Source organism: Eretmochelys imbricata, chromosome 19, assembly GCF_965152235.1.
Source record: "Eretmochelys imbricata isolate rEreImb1 chromosome 19, rEreImb1.hap1, whole genome shotgun sequence".
Classification (NCBI taxonomy): Eukaryota; Metazoa; Chordata; order Testudines; family Cheloniidae; genus Eretmochelys; species Eretmochelys imbricata.
The window spans coordinates 21,059,629-21,078,622 of record NC_135590.1 but is presented as its reverse complement, the minus strand read 5'-3'; the positions used below and the strand labels follow the sequence as shown (position 1 = coordinate 21,078,622).

Genomic DNA, 18,994 nt, shown 5'->3' with positions numbered 1-18,994 from the left:
TAGAGGTTAACAATGTAATCAGACAGTTCCTCTCTAGGGCTGTATTCTGTTAACTTGGAGATCAAAAGGAAATATTAACATTTAGATAAAAGTTAGGTGTAATAATGTCCTTGTCTGCATGTCTCTTTAAAGTTTGTGGTAAACAGTCCATGAACTACTTAATGGATAATCACCTTCTGTTAATCCCTGTAGTTAATTGCCGGTGATGTTTAGGAACTACAAGGTTATTTCAAAAGCCTATTTTTCACCCCAGGACTGCGTGCCATCGAGAGGCTGCAAAAATCTGTATAAAAACTCTTGGGACCTGATCCTTTTCTCTCAGATCTTCTCAAGCTTTATTCAGAGGGAGTTTGAGTCGTAAGACTGAGATCTCCGGTCCCATCTGGACTGCCTTGATAGTGAACTGCCCTGATTTTGACATTAGACTAGAACGGGGGTGGGCAAACTTTTTGGTCTGAGGGCCACATTGGGGTGTCAAACTGTATCGAGGGCTGGGTAGGGAAGGCTGTGCCCCCCAAATAGCCTGGCCCCTGCCCCCTATCCGCCCCTTCCCACTTCCTGCCCCCTGACTGCAAGCCTCAGAACCCCTGACCCATCCACCTCACCCTGCTCCTTGTCCCCTGACCACCCCGACCCAGGACTCCTGCCCCAAATTGCCCTCCCCCAGACCCCACCCCCATTCAACCCCCCTTTCCTGACTCCCCCCCGAGCCCTAACGATAACCACACCCCCTGACAGGCCCCCCAGGACCCCACCCCCTATCCAACCCCACCCTGCTCCCTGTCACTGGACTGCCCCAACTCCTATCCACACCCCCACCCCCTGACAGGCCCCCCAGGACCCCACCCCCATCCAACCCCTCTCCCGCTCCCTGTCCCCAGACTGCCCCGACCCCTATCCACACCCCCACCCCCTGACAGGCCCCTCGGGACTCCCATGCATGTCCAACCCCCCCTGTTCCTCGACCCCTGACCGCCCCACCCCAGAACCTCTGCCCCATCCAACCGTTCCCTGTCCCCTGACCACCCCCCCGAACGTCTGTTGCCCCCACCATTGCTCCCTTACCATGGCGCTCAAAGCGGGGCCATGCCGGGAGCTTGGGGGCCTGGCAGGATGGTCCCGCAGGCCATAGTTTGCTCACATCTGGACAAGAACCTGATGAAATGATTCGAAAAAGGACCCTTCAATTCTAAAGCACCATCCCTGCAGTGAAACTGCCCTAAGGACTCTATTCATGTCTGTGTGTATAATGATCAAGACTCTCTCTTTTCTTCTTTTAATAAGTGTTACTTTAGTTAATAAGAATTGGCTGTAAGCATGTATTTGGGTAAGAACTGAAGTATTCCTTAACTTCTTGGGTAATGTATCCGATCCTTTCGGGTTGGCTGAACTTTTTAGATGATGAACAAGATTTTCAGTAATCTGCATTATATTTAACTGGGCTGTCTGGGCAGGAGCCCAAGGCTGGGTGTCTTTAATGCAGGGGTAGTCAATAGGCAGACATGGGCCAAATCTAGACAACCAGATGCTTTCGAATGGAACCCTGAAATGTTTTTATTTCTCTATTATCATTACTGTTGTGGTTTCTTTATTATTATTTTCTCTGGAGTGTGGACTTTGTCTATAGCTTGACAAGGAAATTTTGACCTTGAAAAAAAGAATTGGCTACCTGTGCTTTCAGGGAACTGTGTTTTGGCTTCTGGGTAACCAGTAAGATAGGCATAGAAGGTGTTTTGTTGCTGGTTTGGTGAATCTAAGTATTGGAATATCCACCAGTTTGGGGGATTGTCTGCCCCATGCTTTGCAGTTTGTCCTAATTGATCAAGTTCAGTGTGCTGCTCCCGGAGCATCAGGCATCTGCAAATCTGCACAGGGAAGTAACCTCTGAGATGTTCTCAGTGTGGAAAATGCTCCAAATGAATGTCCACAGTGGACATCAGAGACGCCTCCATTTCCTCATTCCCACACACATCAGGGGCATTTGGCTCCCAAGGACCCAGCTGCCCATCACTCGGGTAAGGATCCAGCAGCAGCCGAGCATCAGCTGGTCATTGACCCTCTGGCTCTGCCTGGCCTAAGCAAACCACAGACAAAGGAGCAGAAGCCCTGATCAGCCCCTCCTCCCTGCTGCAGCCCTGACTGCTGAGCTGATGGGCCACAGGTGGGGGAAGGGAGAGAGAGAAACTTCTCCAGCTGCTTCCTCTGCCTGGCTAAAGTTCCCCCCTCTCCCTTCCCCTCCCAGCCGGGATCTCCCTGCCATGGAGATGAGGAGAAGGACTGTCATAACCATACAGCTAAGGGTAGCCTAGAATTCCTCCTTACCTGTAAGGGGTTAAAAAGCTTAAGTAACCTGGCTAGCACCTGACCAAGAAAAAACAATAAGGGGAAAAGATACTTTCAAATCTGAGGGGAGAGAAGGCTTTTTTGTCTGTGTGATGCCTCTGCTGGAGACAGATCAAGGAAGCAAGCAATCCAACTCCTATAGAGTTAGTAAGTAATTTAGCTAGAAGATGCATTCGATTTTCTTTTCTTTTTGGTTTGTGAAATTCTCTGTGCTGGAGGGAATGTGCATTTCTGTTTTGGGTTTTTTTTTTTTGGTAACTTTAAGGTTTTGCCTAGAGGGGGATTCTTTATGTGTTGAAGCTAATTGCCTGTGAGATTATCTTCCATCCTAATCTTACAAGGCTAGTTCTTTGTTTTGTTTTGTTCTTCTAATAAAGTTCTGTTGTTTTTAAAAAAATCTGATTGGGGTTTTTAGGGTCCTAAAAACCCAAGGCTGGTCTGTGCTCATCTTGTTTATTCTCAAGCCTCCCCAGGAAAGGGGGTGTAAGGCTTGGGGGGATATTTTGGGGGAACAGGAACTCCACAGACATGCCGCTTTGACAAGGAGCTGCACGCTATCCTCTGCGGTGATGCCGTGCCACCCCTGAGCCACATGGGTACCGGAGGAGTTGGAGTCATGGGCCACCGCAGCCAACCCTGAGGATGAGAATGGGAGACAGGCGAGCAGGGGGTCGATTTTCAGATTCAGGCTTAAATGCAGCTGGAGCTGTCTGGAGAAGAGCTCTGGTAAATATCTTCAACCCCCCTGGAGTTTTTATAGCATATTGGAGGAGGGCATGGGGGGCTCTGGGAAATACTCTATAAGAATTTAAGCCCTGATCAGATTAAACTCTGAGTTCTAATCTATAATGGAATGAGACTAATAAAGAAATAACACCGCCTTCATTCTGGGGTTTACATACACACTAACTCCTCACTTAAAGTCGTGCCCAGCTGTGGCCTACCTTATGCTCCTGGGCAGCCTCCTCTATAGGGACCACCCTGTGAGCGCGGTGAGCCTGGGACTCCCTGCAGATCACACAGATGAGCATTTGGTCCTGGTTACAGAAGAGTTTGAAAGGCTCCTGGTGCACATTGCACAAATCTCCTCCTCCTGCTGCTGCTGGGACATTCAGCTGCTTGGCTATTTCTACAAAGTTCCCCAGTTGTCTGTCCGGCCTTAGGGTCCTCTAGGGAAAGGTCTCTCTGCACTGAGGGCAGGAGATGTCTGTATTTGGTCCCTCCCAGAACTCGGTGATGCAGGCTTGGCAGAAATTGTGCCCACAATCTAAAGACACTGGATCCTTAACAAAACCTCAAGGTATGTCTACACTACGAAATTAGGTCGAATTTATAGAAGTCGGTTTTGTAGAAAGCGGTTTTATACGGTTGATTGTGTGTGTCCCCAGGCAAGTGCTCTAAGTGCCTGTAGTCGGCGGAGTGTGTCCACAGCACCGAGGCACCGTCGACTTCCGGAGCGTTGCACCGTGGGGGGCCATCCCACCGTTCCCGCAGTCTCCGCCGCCCATCTCAATTCTGGGTAGAAATCCCAGCGCCTGATGGGGCTAAGACATTGTCGCAGGTGGTTCTCGGTACATATCATCAGGCCCCCCTTCCCTCCCTCCCTCCGTGAAAGCAAGGGCAGACAATCGTTTCGCGCCTTTTTTCCTGAGTTACCTGTGCAGATGCCATACCACAGCAAGCATGGAGCCCGCTCAGCAAACCGTCACTGTATGTCTCCTGCGTGCTGGCAGACGCGGTACGGCATTGCTACACAGCAGCAGATTATTGCCTTTTGGCAGCAGACAGTGCAGTATGACTGGTAGCCGTCGTCGACATAGTCCTGGGTGCTCTTTTAATCAGGAGCCTGGGCAAACATGGGAGTGACTCAGCCAGGTCATTTCCCTTTTAAGTTTCATCTCGTGGCGATTCAGTCCTACAGGCAGTGCACTGTCTTTTAACCTCCAGCCAACAGAAGATGATGGCCAGTAGTCATACTGCAGCATCTTCTGCCGAGCACCCAGGAGATGACAATGGCTAGTGGTCGTACTGCACAGTCTGCTGCCAGCAAGATGTATAAAGATAGATGAAGTGGCTCAAAACAAGAAATAGACCAGATTTGTTTTGTATTCATTTTCTCCTCCCTCCCTCCTTCCCTCTGCGAAATCAATGGCCTGCCAAACCCAGTTTTGAGTTCTATCTTTGAGGTTTTGAGTTCTATCCTTGAGGGGGCCATTCAGTTTCTCGCAAAGCCACCCCCTTTGTTGATTTTAATTCCCTCTGCTGATGAGCTCTGGCCAGCGTGGCAAGCTGCAGGTGACCATGCAAACAGGAAATGAGATTCAAAAGTTTGCAGGCCTTTTCCTGTCTACCTGGCCAGTGCATATGAGTTGAGAGTGCTATCCAGAGCGGTCACAATAGAGCACTCTGGGATAGCTCCCGGATGCCAATACTGTCTAATTGCGTCCACAGTACCCCAAATTCGACCCGGCAAGGCCGATTTAAGCGCTAATCCCCGTGTTGGGGGTGGAGTAAGGAAATCGATTTTAAGAGCCCTTTAAGTCAAAAAAAAAAAAAGGGCTTCATCGTGTGGACGGGTGCAGGTTTACATCGATATAACGCAGCTAAATTTGACCTAAACTCCTAGTGTAGACCAGGGCTCAGACAGATGGAGCAAGTAGCTTCATCTCGGAGGCTCTTCAAAGGATTCACGGCTGCAGCCATGGCTCTTTGCAGACAGTGTAACGGGGTAAGTTTCATTTCCTGCCAGACCCAGCAAGCAGCCTTGTAAAGCAGATTGTTAATGTTATGTTGTTACCTTGCTGATCAATTAGAGAACATGCTCATTTAAAGTTGTGCAATGCTCCCTTATAACGTCCTTTGGCAGCTGCCTGCTTTGTCCACTGCTTGCAGGAAGAGCAGCCCGTTGCAGCTAGCTGGTGGGGGCTTGGAACCAGGGTGGACTGGCAGCCCCCCTAAGTTCCTAGTGTGGCAGCCGCCCAGCAGGCTATCAATTGCTAGCAGTTCAGCTGTCCCTCCTCCCACTGCCATATGCTGCTCCTGCCCTCTGCCTTGGAGCTGCTCCCCAGAGCCTCCTGCTTGCTGTGCTGAGGGAGGGGAGGGGAACTAATGTCAGGGTGTCCCCCTGCACCCCACTTACCCCATCTCCATAGAATGTGTGTGTGGTGGTGGGGGAGACACGACAGGGCTCAGGATGGAGGGAGCTTCCTGGATGCAGCTCCCATCTCAACCTGCCGATCTTCTTAAAAAGGCAATGTACTTAGAGTGGGGTCAGAGTACTTAAAGGGGCAAAGTGCACCTCTCTCTCACACACACGGCGTGTGTCTCTGTCTGCCATGCTGTCTCCCTTCCCTCCATTGGTGCTGCCTTGTAGCGTGTGAGGCTACATTAACAGCAATGTGTTAACCCTTGAGGGCTCAGCCGAGTGTTAGTTCATCATTTAGCAGTAAGGCATTCCCTGGGAAATATCCCTTCCTCGTCCACCCTCTAACTTCACCACCTCAACCAAGCTTCACAACCATCATAGCTGTGAACAGCATTAAATTGTTTGTTTAAAACTTAGTGTGTGTGTGTGTGTGTGTACAGTCTTTTGTCTGGTGAAAATAATTTCCCTGGAACCTCACCTCCCCCCCCCCTCCCATTTACATTCATTCTTATGGGGAAACTGGATTCGCTTAACATCATTTTGTTTACAGTTGCATTTTTCAGGAACATAACTACAACGTTAAGAGAGGAGTTACTACACTCGCTCCAAGGTTTAATGCTGTAGAACACATTTCCCAATCACAAAGGTACTTTATTTGTGTCCAAATTTAAATTAGAAATGTCACACTCATAGCAAATGGTAACAGGAATGCCCCCGTCTGTCATAATGTGCTGCCCCTGGACCAGAGCATGAGGAAAGGGAGAGGTAGCACTACTGCGATAGGGGAACCCATATCATCACACTTTGTTACCCAAAAATCCACACAGTCCGCAGGTCTGTAGGTATCTGAGACATTGGCGGTCGTGTGTCAGCCCCCAGAAATCATTTCTTAAAAATGAAAAGCCAGCAAAAAGGTGGAACTGGAGAAGAAATAGGGAAAAACCCGTTCCACATCCCCTCAGCCACAGCCAGAGAGGGATAGATCCTCATCTTTCCGCAAGTCCTGCTCCACACAGAGACGCTAGCCAACCACCGTCTGATATCTGGAGACTCAGTGGCTCAGTTTGGAGCAGATTTTTGTGTGTCAGAAAAGCTGGTGGCATCTCAGACTGGACCTCGATGAGAGCAAAGAGTCTTCTTCCTACAAACCACAATTTCTGCATTCAGTTTTTTCAAGCGGGTCCATTTGCCTCACAGATGGAGGTGGCATCCCATAATTCCTCACTGGATGGCCAGGGCCACTCTGAACCTAGCTCCGGGCTCCCATGCTCTGGGTGTCTGTTCCCGATGAAGAGCTGGAAGCAGAAACTTCTCCGATTTTTGCTGCGGTACAGAGAGAGAAGACAATTATTTAGAGGTGGCTTTACCTGTTGGGAACCCCAGCTAGGGAAGGCGGATGGGAATTCAGCTGTGGGTTTCCCCCCGCCATGCCCCCTCATGGACCCCAAACTAAGCTCTGTACAGAAACCCCCAGTCCTGACAATGGGCAGGCCTCCAGGAGAGAGCGTAACAACCCTACGCACCATCTCCCGGTGCTCCGGGTACAGGCCTGCACTCCTGTCCCCAGAGTCATGCTAAGGGGCACACAGTGCATGCTGGGACGCTGGCCGAGCTTTGCCCTGGGGGGTGACCTTTGGATGCTGTTTCCGCTCTTTGGGGTTCCCTGGGTTTTGAGCGAAGGCAGCGCGTGTGTCAGAGATTCCCGGGGAGCCGGGGAAGGATGATGGCTGGGGCGGCCCCGCAGATTTCCACAGGCCCAGGAATTGTCAGGCCTAGAGTAAACAGCAATCGGCGCTCATCTTCAGTCACTACTCCCCTCCCACTATGATGCACTGGGGCATCTGGGCCCTGTACCCCAGATTTACTCACTGGCTGCCAGAGCGTAGCTGGGTCTCCATGGGCCTGAAACACAAGCAGAGAATGAGGATCAGTGCAGGGGAGCAGGGTAACCCCTCCCCCATGGTGACCCCGACTCCCCCTTCCCCAGAAACAAGGCTCTCCGTGACCCCGATTGCACCACGCTGACGCCAGCCCTACCCCAGTGACCCCCCGCACAATAAGATGCCCAGTCAACCACAGAGCCCACTCTGCCCCCAGCAGGACCAGGCTACTGTGATCAACGCTGCCCCACCTCTCCTTGGGGGTGGGAGGACCCATTCACCCTTGGCTGGCTGGGCTGCCCCATTCCCGAGCCGCCCTCGCATACATCCCAGCTCCACAGGGACCAACTGTTACCTGCTGATTTTCCCCTCCACAGGGTAACACTTGCTCCTACAGCTCCAGCCAGAATCAGCGCAGCCAGGGCAATGGAGGCCAGGACCCAGAGGGGCAGGGAGCCCTTCTTCCCAGGGGCTGTGGGACGGAGAAGGACTCAGGTCAGTGAGGGGAGTACCCACTGGACCATCCTCCTGGGTCAGCCACAGGCCTTTGCCTTGAACCTCTCCCCAAGGGCCTATACAGAGACCTGGCCTCCAGAGGAGAGGAAAGTCTGAGGCAGGAGGCGGACAGGGATGGGGCACAAGACCGGGCACTCTGCCAGGCACTGCCAGCCATACACGCCACACAGTTGCTGGGCCTTTCACTTGTAATAACATCAGCCTGTGGAACTCACCGTCACTGGATGCCACCATGGCCCAAAAATCAGACTCTCTGAGGGATCGGCCATTTCTGTGGATCACACAAATCCCCAGACTAGAAGAGTTCACACTGATGATGGGCAGGGATACCGACCCTTCTGCTACAGGGGCTCACCCCATCTCTGAAACTCCAAGAGGGCTGTGCCCCCACCCCCCGCCATTCGCCCCACCCTTACTCCAGACAAGTGCAGGCTCTGCCAGGCTGCTGTGCTCTACCTGGCAGGCATAGCGGTGCCTGTCCTCCTCCTGCAGGGAGATCTCAAGAGACGACTGCATGTAGTAGGTGCCGTCAGCGTTGGGCAGGATCCCGCTGGACTCTTTCTCCACCAGGATGTCTTTTCCATCCTGCATCCAGGAGATGTGGATGGGATGTGGGTAAGAACCCCTGGTGTGGCAGGAGAGGGTGATGGAGCCATCGGGGGCATCTCTGCGGGAAACTGAGACCTTGGGGTGCACTGGGAGGAGACACAGGGCGTTAGCCAGACGCCGGGGGCTGGGACCATGTAATAGAACAGGTAAAGGCCCTGCAGAGTGTCTGATAGACTTTAAGGTTAGAAGAGACCATTGTGGTCATCTAGTCTGACCTCCTGCACATTGCAGGCCACAGAACCTCACCCACCTGCTCCTGGAACCGACCCCTAACCTCTGCCTGAGCGACTGGAGTCCTCAAATCATGATTTAAAGATTTCAAGTTACAGAGAATTCACCACTGACACTAGTTTAAAGCAGCAGTGACTCGTGCCCCATGCTGCAGAGGAAGGCAACAACCCCACCCCCCAAGGTCTCTGCCAGTCTCTCCTGGCGGAAAATTCCTTCCTGACCCCAACTCTGGTGATCAATTAGACCCTGAGTATGTGGGTGAGACCCACCAGCCAGATATCTGGGAAAGAATTCTCTGTAGCAACTCATAGCCCTCCCCATCTAATGTCCTGTCTCTGGCCATTGGGGATTTTTGCTACTGGCAGTCGCCAATGGGCCACACACCATTGTAGGTGGACCCATCATACGCTCCTTGATTAGGCTCAACAAGCCAACCTCTTTGAGTCTCCTCTCATAAGGTAGGCTCTCCATTCCTCAGATCATCCTAGTAGCCCTTCTCTGCACCTGTTCCAGTTTGAATTTGAGGAATACTCACATGTGAGAGAGACCTGGTCTGCACCCATTTACATTGATTCGTAAATAGAGTTAGTTAATCTGGTGTCAATCCCCTCTGTTCTAATCCTTTCTCATATTGGTGTAGCTGAACTGGGTAGTTACCAGCAGAAGCCTGGGCCCAGGTCTCCTTCACTGCGCACGCTCCTGCACTGTAACCCAGCTACATCCAGGCAGGTTTTCACTGGACCCTCCAAACATGCATGTGCGATTTAGGGGGCTAAGGGCCAGTTGGATTTCCAACCCCCTCGGTGCCTAACCCCGGTGATTTCACAGGGAGTCAGGCGCCTCCCTTTGGAAATCCCAGCAGGTCCCTCTCTGCATCCTCGGGCACTTCAACCCCGCTGCCACACTGCCCCGAGTCCCTGGCCCTTTCCACGCCTCTGCCCTCGACTGAGGAGGTGCTAGCACTGGGCAAAAGAAGCTCAAGGCAAGTGTTTTTTCTTTGTCGAATGACAAAATGCATCCCCCGCCCCATTCCCAGTCTGCTGCCTTCACACGCACAGACGGCTGGGCCTTTTCCGGCTCAAACTTGCCAAAATTAATCAACTCACAACCCAGGGCTGAAACGGTTCAGCCCAAAAAGGAGATGTTGGAGGGAGCTGGAAGCCAACAGGAAAGGGCTTGCAGAATGGAGGCGCCCAGGCAGCCAGAACTGCTAGCACCAGCTAATAAACTGTCTGCACTGGTAACAATTGAGAACAACCCACAGTTCTCGACAAGCTCGTCATTGCTCCATCTCCATGCACTTTACAAAAAAAGGTCAGCTTCATTATCCCCATTGTACAGATGAGGAAACTGAGGCACAGAGATGGGTTGTGACTGGCCCAGGGTGACCCAGCAGGCCAGGGACAGAGCTGGAATAGAACACAGGCGCGCTTCATCACAGTCCATCTGCCCAGCCACACCACCCTTTCCGGAGATACCCAAGCATAGGCGTCGGCTCCGTGGGTGCTCCAGGGCTGGAGCACCGACAGGAAAAAACATGGCGGGTGCTCAGCACCCACCAGCAGCCCTCCCGATCAGCGCCTCCCCCTCCCCCGCAACGCTGTCTGCCTGCCACAGTCAGCTGTTCTGTGTCATGCAGGAGGCTCACAGGGGGAGGGGGAGGAGCGAGGGGGCGGCGCACGAGGGGGAAGGGGGCGGAACAGGGTGGGGAGAAGCAGAGGGGTTGGAGTGGGGGGTGGAGCAGGTGTGGGAAGAGGTGGGGCAGGAAGCGGTGGAGTGGGGGGAAGGCCTGGGGCAGAGTGGGGGTCGAGCATCCCCTGGAGCATTGGAAAGTCGGCACCTCTGTACCTAAGTCCCATTGGTGTGACTGTGCCCCTCCCGCACCCCATGCTAGCTCCTTGCAGGCTCACTCACCCTGCTGCCGCAGGACCCCACTCCCCTGCTGCACCGGGCTCTGCAGGGTGTCCAGACACTCGTTTCAGGTACCACCGGACGTACTGAGTCCACGTCTTGCCCGTCTCCCAGCTCTGCTTCTGAGGGAAGGCCGGCTGCTCGGCCGCGACCCACGGCCCCGTCTGGTCGTCAAAGCTGATGAAGTCCCTCCCATCATAGGCATACTGGAACCTCGGGGGTCCACGAGGGCCTGGCCGCTCAGAGCGCAGCCCACGGGAACCTGCTCGGTGTGAAACCCTGGAGGCGGGGGAGGGAGAGAGCTCAGACCGGGCACTGAGATCTGGGAAACGTGTCCATAGGGTGGGGTGGGGTCAGTGACACCGGCCATCTCTGACCGGTGCTGAGCGAGCGACCAGTTCCAGAGGACGCTGAGAAGCAGGAGGGTTCAGAGCAGAACCATGACCAGGGCCCTCCTCGTTCCCCATTGATTTCCAGGCTCAGCAGCTCACAGGGTCTGGCCCAGCTCCGAGACTCTCAGCCTGGGGAACAGTGTCCCACAAGGGAAGGACTAGGAGCCCCCTTGCTGGAACCTTTCCAAACACACTGGAGATGGCTCTGGAGAAGCCCCTGCCTGGCCTAAGAGTGAGGGGCTCTTGGGGGCTGTTTGCAAAGGAAATCCCCCTTTGGAGATAGTCTCTCCCCCCGTTTCTGCCTCTCCCCAGACAGACAGGGGAAGCCACTGAGGAACCCGAATGCCACTCACTTGCTCTCAGTGGTGGGATAATGGATGGCGGATGTTCAGGGTCAGCAGACGTCCCTCGCCCTCCTCCTCACTCTCCAAGCCCAAGGCAGGCTGGAGAGGATGGTGACCTCAGGAGTTACCCTGCCCAGCCAGCAGGCAGGGTGATGACACGAGGGCGATCGACTGGCTGTGAAAACAAGAGTCTGTCTGATTGCCAAGGGACGGAGAAACTCAGCCAGCAGCAGGGGGCTGCAGAACATGGCCCTAGGGCAGAGGTGATCCTGACATCCCAGCACTTTACACACCTTCCTGGAGCCTCCCAAACCCACTGGGCTGTAGCGATGGGACCCCAACCCTACTGATGGCAAACGGGCCTCAGCTACCAGCTCAGGGTCACACTGAGTGTCAGAGCCAGGGATGGACCCCTTCACTAACCACGGCCGCACACTCCCTCCCACAGCTGGCAATTGCAACCAGGCCCTAATGGCTGGTCCCCCTGACTTTGAGAGGGAGTGTCACTCCTGCTTCCATTGCTGCCTATTGATCTGTGGGACTTTGGGCAAGTTGCTCCCACTCTCTATGGCTCTCTGGGACTCACATCCCTGAATGGGCTTTAAAAAAGACAATGGTTCAAGTTTGGCCCCAACTAGTTCTTATTTCTCGAGATTAGCCATTTTAGCAAAGTTTAGAATTCTTGACATTCAACACCTGGAAACATCCCTTTCTCCTTCGCAGACGGCCTTAACATCCCTTATCTCACTCAGGCTCCCTGCTGCCTGGAGTTAGAGAATTGACCCTGTTCCCATTGGACCTACCCAAGGTGTCACACAGCAAAGCGGTGACGGAGACAGAAAGAGAAGCCAACAGTGATGACTCCTGTTCTAACTATGAGACAACAACCCCCTGGAGGCAGGGATAGAGCCCAGGAAATCAGGTGTGAACATTTTCATGAAAACCGTTTCTGTCAGAAAATCCATTCAGACGAAACCACTTTGTTTCTTGAAATCATAACAAGTAGGATGAAAATTCTTAGCAAAAATATTTGTTTGCAAAACAAGAGTGTCTCCTGTTTGTCACAGTGCAATAAACTGTCTCGTGGTACACAAAGAGGAGACACATGATCTAGCAAATAGAAAAAGGAGTACTTGTGGCACTTTAGAGACTAACGAATTTATTTGAGCATAAGCTTTCGTGAGCTACAGCTCACTTCATTGGATGCATCTGTAGCTTACAACAGCTTCTGCTCATATAAATTGGTTAGTCTCTAAGGTGCCACAAGTCCTCCTGTTCTTTTTGCGAATACAGACTAACACGGCTGCTACTCTGAAACCAACTATGATCTAGAAAATTAGATGAGATGCTTCAGTCTGAGCTAAGTAGTTGCTGCTCTTCACAATTTCAAAAGAATAAAATACAAATCCAATCGAATATTAGGTCATAATCGGATATGGCTCAGTGTGATAGGACACCCCCTAGTCTGCACTGCTCCGAGTGACACTCTTTAGTGGATCCCCAGCATCCACCCATGGCGAGGTAGGTGGGAGAGGATTGTTATTCGTCCTTGACAGAAGGAGAAACGAAGGCTGAGAAAGGAGCAGGGACCTGTCTTAGCTGATGCAGCCAGTCAGTAGCAGAGTTGCTCTCAAATGAGCTACAGACCAACAATTTTTCATCGTAATTATTCAACAAGTATTTGAGAAGAATTGGAATGTTCGAGAGGATCATGAACTGCTCCAGGACAATGAATGGAGACCAGCATCAACATTGGTCAAACCTATAACTGGTTGTGACTTATTTGCTTGGTCATAAAAGAGAACAACAAAGACCAGAGTTTCCTCCCTGTCAATAGCCCCCTCCTCAGCCAATCAAGGTTGAGACTTTGGGGGGTGGGAGGCTAAGGGTTCTCATCAAATAGCCCAAAGAATGGCCCTGGTCACCACCGAGGGGATCACTCTCAGAGCCCAATTCCAGTCTCACCTCTCTGTGAGGGCCTCCCACAACCGCCCCCCCAGCCCTCGCTCCACACACAGAGCTCCTGGTGGTGGGAGGAGAGCAGAGGAAAAGGACAAAGGAAGCAAGAAGAGAAAGGTAGGAGGGATAGAGGAAAAGGGAAAACAAAAAGGAGAAACCCCAATGTCCCCAGTAATTCTAAGGGACAATGTCCTAGGTCGGAAATAAAATGCTGCCCCCACAATCTAGTGTTTTCCTTTCCTAAAAATCAGCCGGCACCTGATGGATCAGACTGAACAGGTTCCAAACCTCTCCGAGGCTCTTACCTTCTATACAGGGACGTCTATTTTCGAGCAAAACCACTAAAAGAAAAGAAGAAAACTCTGAAGAGGGTCCTCCTTGTGCTCACGTACATGCAAGTGAATGCTCTCTCAGTCCTCCAGGAGAGACCTAGAGAAGGAGACGTGCTGAAGCAAAGCCACAGGGATCTCCGAGGTTGCCCCTGTCCTGCACCCCTGTCCTGCCTGTCTGATGTCAAGATCTCTCTGTGAGATCATCACCTCCCCACCACCTTTGTCCAATAGGCTGAGGTCCTGCCAAAGGCCCTTGTGATGTCACTGCCACTCCCACCCCTCCCTTGCAGTGCTGATGTCCTGCCCCTGTCCAGCCACATTGGATATTTCAGCTGCTTCCCCTGGATCATCCCACTCAATGAGCGTTCATTGTGTGCTCAAGCTGAACACAGTAAAACTTCAGAGGCTTCTCCCCATGCTACACTCAGGTTTTCATAAATGAGCAGGCTTTATGGACAGAAGAGACAATTTGAGCAAGTCATCTGACCCCCTGCATATCACATGCTTTCTGTTGAGCATAGTAGCTAGTTTTTGACTACACACGTTCCAGAAAGGCATCTCGTCTTCATTAGAAGACATCAAGAGGTGGGGAATTCCCACCACTTCCCTTTCTAGTTTGTTCCTTTGGTGATTCATCCTCACCGTTGAATATGTGTGCCCTCTTTCGAATACGAATTGGTCTCTTTTGAGTTTCCAGCCACTGTTATGCTTTTCTCTGCTAGATTAATGAGCCCTTTCCTACCCGATATTTTCTCTCCATGAAGTCACTTCAACACTTCAATGATGTCACCTCCCGATCTTCTTTATCGTCTACACAGGCTGAGCTCTTTCAATAGTTCATTCGCAGGCATTTTTCTCCAGCCCTCAAAATGTTTCATTGCTTTTTGCTGCCCCATCTCCAAGATTTCCAAATCTTTTTTCAAAGGTGGATGCCAAAACTGGATGCAGGATTCCATGATCAGTCTTCTTCATGGTGTGTCACCTCCCTATGCTCCTCACTGCTCTTTTCATGCATCTAATGATGGCTTTAGCCCTGTTCACCACAGGATCATCCTGGGTGCTCATGTTGAATGGCTTGCCTAGCATGGCCCCTAAATCCTCTTCACACTCAGTGCTTTCCTGGATACACTTCCCCATTCTGTAGGTGTGGCCTGCATGCTTTGTTGCTAGCTATAGGACCCTTCATTTGGTTCTTTTCCAACTTGTTTTCTTTGAATTCTCCAAGGGATAGTTGAACATCACTTCCTAGTGGACGTCTGGCGTGACCATCACCCAGATGACACCTCCACATTCACCTTTGTCCGGGTGGAGGCCCATCGGTCACACCACTCTCGGTTGGACCGTATTTACTTATCCCGTTTCCATCTTTCACAGGCCCACTCCTCCGCCATTCGGCCGGCCCCATTTTCCGATCATCATTTAGTCACCGTAACGATCTCCCTCCGTGCAGAGAGACCGGGGCCGGCCTATTGGCACTTTAATAACAGCCTGTTGGAGGACGAGAGCTTTGTGATGTCCTTCCGGGAGTTTTGGCTGGCCTGGCGAGAGCAGTGGCGTGCCTTTCCCTCGGTGCGGCGATGGTGGGGTCTCGGGAAGGTGCGCGCCAAGCTCTTCTGCCGTGACTACACTCGGGGCACCAGCCGACGGCGAAATGCGGCGATAGAGGAGTTGGAACGGAAGGTCTTAGAGGTGGAGAGGCGCCTGGCCGCCAATCCCGAGGACTTGTCCCTCTGTGGAGCGTGCCGGGAGAAGCGGGAGGAGCTCCGGGCCCTCGAGGACCACCGGGCCCGAGGTGCCTTCATTCGGTCCCGCATCCGCCTCCTTCGGGAGATGGACCGCGGCTCCCGCTTCTTCTATGCCCTGGAGAAAACGAGGGGGGCCAAGAAACACGTCACCTGCCTTCTTGAGGAAGACGGCACCCCCCTCACGGATCCGGAGGAGATGTGTGGGAGGGCCCGTGACTTCTACACAAGCCTTTTCTCCCCGGACCCGACCGATCCTGGCGCTTGCGGGGTGCTCTGGGAGGAACTCCCCACGGTCTGCGTGGGCGACCGAGACTGACTAGAGCTACCTCTCACCCTGGCCGAGTTCTCAGAAGCCCTCCATCGCATGCTCACCAATAAATCTCCGGGCATGGACAGGCTGACCGTGGAGTTTTACCGCGCGTTCTGGGACATTCTCGGCCCAGACCTAGTCACCGTCTGGGCTGAGTCCTTGCAGAGCAAGGTCCTCCCTCTGTCGTGCAGGCGAGCAGTGCTCTCCTTGCTGCCGAAGAGGGGGAACCTCCTCAATCTACGAAACTGGCGTCCCGTCTCACTCCTTAGCATGGATTACAAAATCGTAGCGAAAGCAATCTCGCTGCGGCTAGGGTCCGTGATGGTGGATGTGATCCACCCAGACCAGACCTATACTGTCCCGGGTCGCAGCATTTTTGACAACCTCTTTCTAGTCCGAGACCTTTTGGAACTCGGGCGGAGAGATGGTCTGTCGTTCGCCCTCCTGTCTCTTGACCAGGAGAAAGAGTTCGATAAAGTAGACGATGGGTACCTCCTGAGCACTCTGCAGGCGTTTGGATTCGGACCTCAGTTTGTGAGTTTTCTCCGGGTGCTGTATGCCTCCGCGGAGTGTTTGGTTAGACTCAACTGGACCCTGACTGAACCGGTCAGCTTCGGGCGAGGAGTGCGGCAGGGGTGCCCCCTCTCGGGCCAGTTGTACGCTCTGGCGATCGAGCCTTTCCTCTGTCTCCTCCGCAGGAGGATGACAGGCTTGGTGCTGCGGGAGCCGGAGCTGCGGCTGGTCCTGTTGGCGTACGCCGATGACGTACTCCTCATGGTCCAGGACCCGGGCGACTTGGCGCGAGTGGAGACATGCCAGGCCATCTATTCGGCAGCCTCCTCCGCCCGAGTCAACTGGGTCAAGAGCTCTGGCTTGGCGGTGGGGGACTGGCGGCAGGTGGGCTCCCTCCCACCCGCACTTCAGACCATCCGGTGGAGTGCGGGTCCACTGCTCTATCTCGGCGTTTACCTTTCCGCCACGCACCCTTCCCAGCCGGAGAACTGGCAAAATTTAGAGGGCGGGGTGATAGAGCGGATCCGGAAATGGACGAGGCTACTCCGATGTCTCTCCCTCCGAGGGAGAGCACTGGTGCTTAACCAACTAGTCCTGTCCACCCTCTGGTACCGGCTCAACACCCTGGCCCCGGCCCCGGGTTTCCTGACCCACCTCCGGAGATTGATTCTAGAGTTCTTCTGGTCAGGAATGCACTGGGCCCCTGTTGGGGTTCTTCATCTACCCCTGAAGGAAGGAGGGCAGGGCCTGAAGTGTCTGTACACTCAGGTCCGCGTTTTCCGCCTCCAGGCCCTGGAGAGGCTCCTTTATAGTGCAGGTAGTCCGGCATGGAGCATACTGGCGCATGCCTTCCTGCGCCGTTTCCAAGGGCTTCGATACGACTGGCAGCTCTTTTATCTTTCTCCGAGGGGTTTTCCGCGAGACCTCTCCGGGCTGCCGGTCTTCTACCAGGACCTCCTCCGGACCTGGAAACTGTTTCTAACAACCAGGTCCATGGCAGCCACCGTGGGAGCAGATCTCCTCGCGGAGCCCCTGCTACACAACCCCCAGCTCCGTGTGCAGGTGGCGGAGTCCCGCTCGGTGCGCCAGAGCTTGGTCCTGGCTGAAGTCACGAGGGTCAGAGACCTCCTGGACTACGACCGGAGAGACTGGCTGGATCCCCTGACGCTCGCTCGGCGCATGGGGCTCTCCAGCCCCCGTACCCCCCGGCGCGTACTTCAGGAGGTGAAGGCCTCCTTGACCCCCGGCTTATGTTAGCCGAGCCTTGTGCGAGGGCATACCCCGCCCATCCTTTACCCCAGGCCCGCCGGACCTTTCCATCGGGCCCCTACCCCGTAGATCCCAACAAACCCCTCACCCTTTCACTGCAAGCCAGCTGCACGAACTGCAGCCACTTAGTTTTCAAATTGCACCACGGAAATATTTATATACACTTACGCTTCACACCCTTCATGCCCACACCCTGGTGTCCCACCCCGATACAAAGTGGCGGGATCTCCTGCCACCTTTGGAGGGTGAGCAACTTCGGTGGGCCAGCCTGTATTACACCTTGGTCCCGAGGCCCATCGGGGACATCAGTTGGCGGCTCCTTCACAGAGCTGTGAGTACGGGCGTGTTTCTGACATGGTTTACCCCCATCCCGGACACTTGTCCTTTCTGTAATGTGAGGGAAACCCTGGCGCACGTATATTTAGAGTGTGCCAGATTGCAGCCCCTTTTCCGGCTCCTCACAAATATTTTATTATGCTTCTGGCTTCATTTCTCCCCTCACCTTTTTATCTATACACTTCCCATCCATGGCCCCACAAAGTCGCGGGATCTTCTGGTCAACCTCCTCCTAGCCTTGGCTAAAACAGCCATTTATAAAACCAGAGAGAGGAGGTTGGCCCATGAAACGTCCTGCGATTGTGGGGCCTTCTTCCGATCCTCAGTACATTCACGTATCCGGGCGGAGTTCCTCTGGGCGGCGTCCACCAACTCCCTTGACGCTTTCGAGGAGCGGTGGGTGCTGTCCGGGGTTCTCTGCTCGGTGACCCCGTCCGGTTCCCTCCGTCTGACCCTTTGATTGAGGGGAAGAGCGAGAGATGCCAGCCCCAGCCGTTGCCACTGTGGATACCATCATTCCTGTCATCTAGGAGGGGTCCATTAATACATGGGTGTCTACCCCACCCCTATCCCTAAACCACCCACCCCGCAGCTGTGCCCATCTTACCGGGCACTCTCAGAAGAGGGAGGATCGGTGACACTGGGCGCGGCACTAGGTAACTCGAGGGGGTGGAAGACCACAAGTGTCGAGGAAGCCCTCCTGCTCTGGGCCCAGGCTAGCCTGAACACTTCTCCCTCCTGAAAGCTGCTGTGTTATACCTTCTGTTTGCGTTGTTTTGTTGCATAGTTGTTTTGTTTCCTTTGGTAATTTTGTAAGTGTTACCAATAAACTTCTTTTCTGTTTCAAAAAAAAAACAAAAAAAAAAACCCTTCCCTGTTACCTTACCCAGGGGAAAGGGACCTACTTAACCTGGGGCTAATATATCTGCCTTCTACTACTCTCCTGTAGCCATCTGGCTCGACCCTGTCACACTAGATAATGAATAATCTATTGAAATTTTTGTGCAAATTATTGTGCTTCTTTTCCTGTTAATGATTGTCTACGTCCAGATCATGATTTTCTTATAAGTACTCCTTATTACACATTATTTCGCAAAGATTTTGTATGACTATATCTTACTCCATCGCTCATTTACAAACAGCTCATCCTAATGCACTT

The 18,994-nt window shown here is 53.1% G+C and overlaps 1 pseudogene; it reads right to left on the bottom strand.

Moving 5' to 3' along the window:
• Nucleotides 1–6,374: 6,374 nt before the first annotated feature.
• Nucleotides 6,375–11,005, bottom strand: LOC144277089 (class I histocompatibility antigen, F10 alpha chain-like; annotated as a pseudogene).
• Between the last annotated feature and the right edge of the window lie 7,989 nt (nucleotides 11,006–18,994).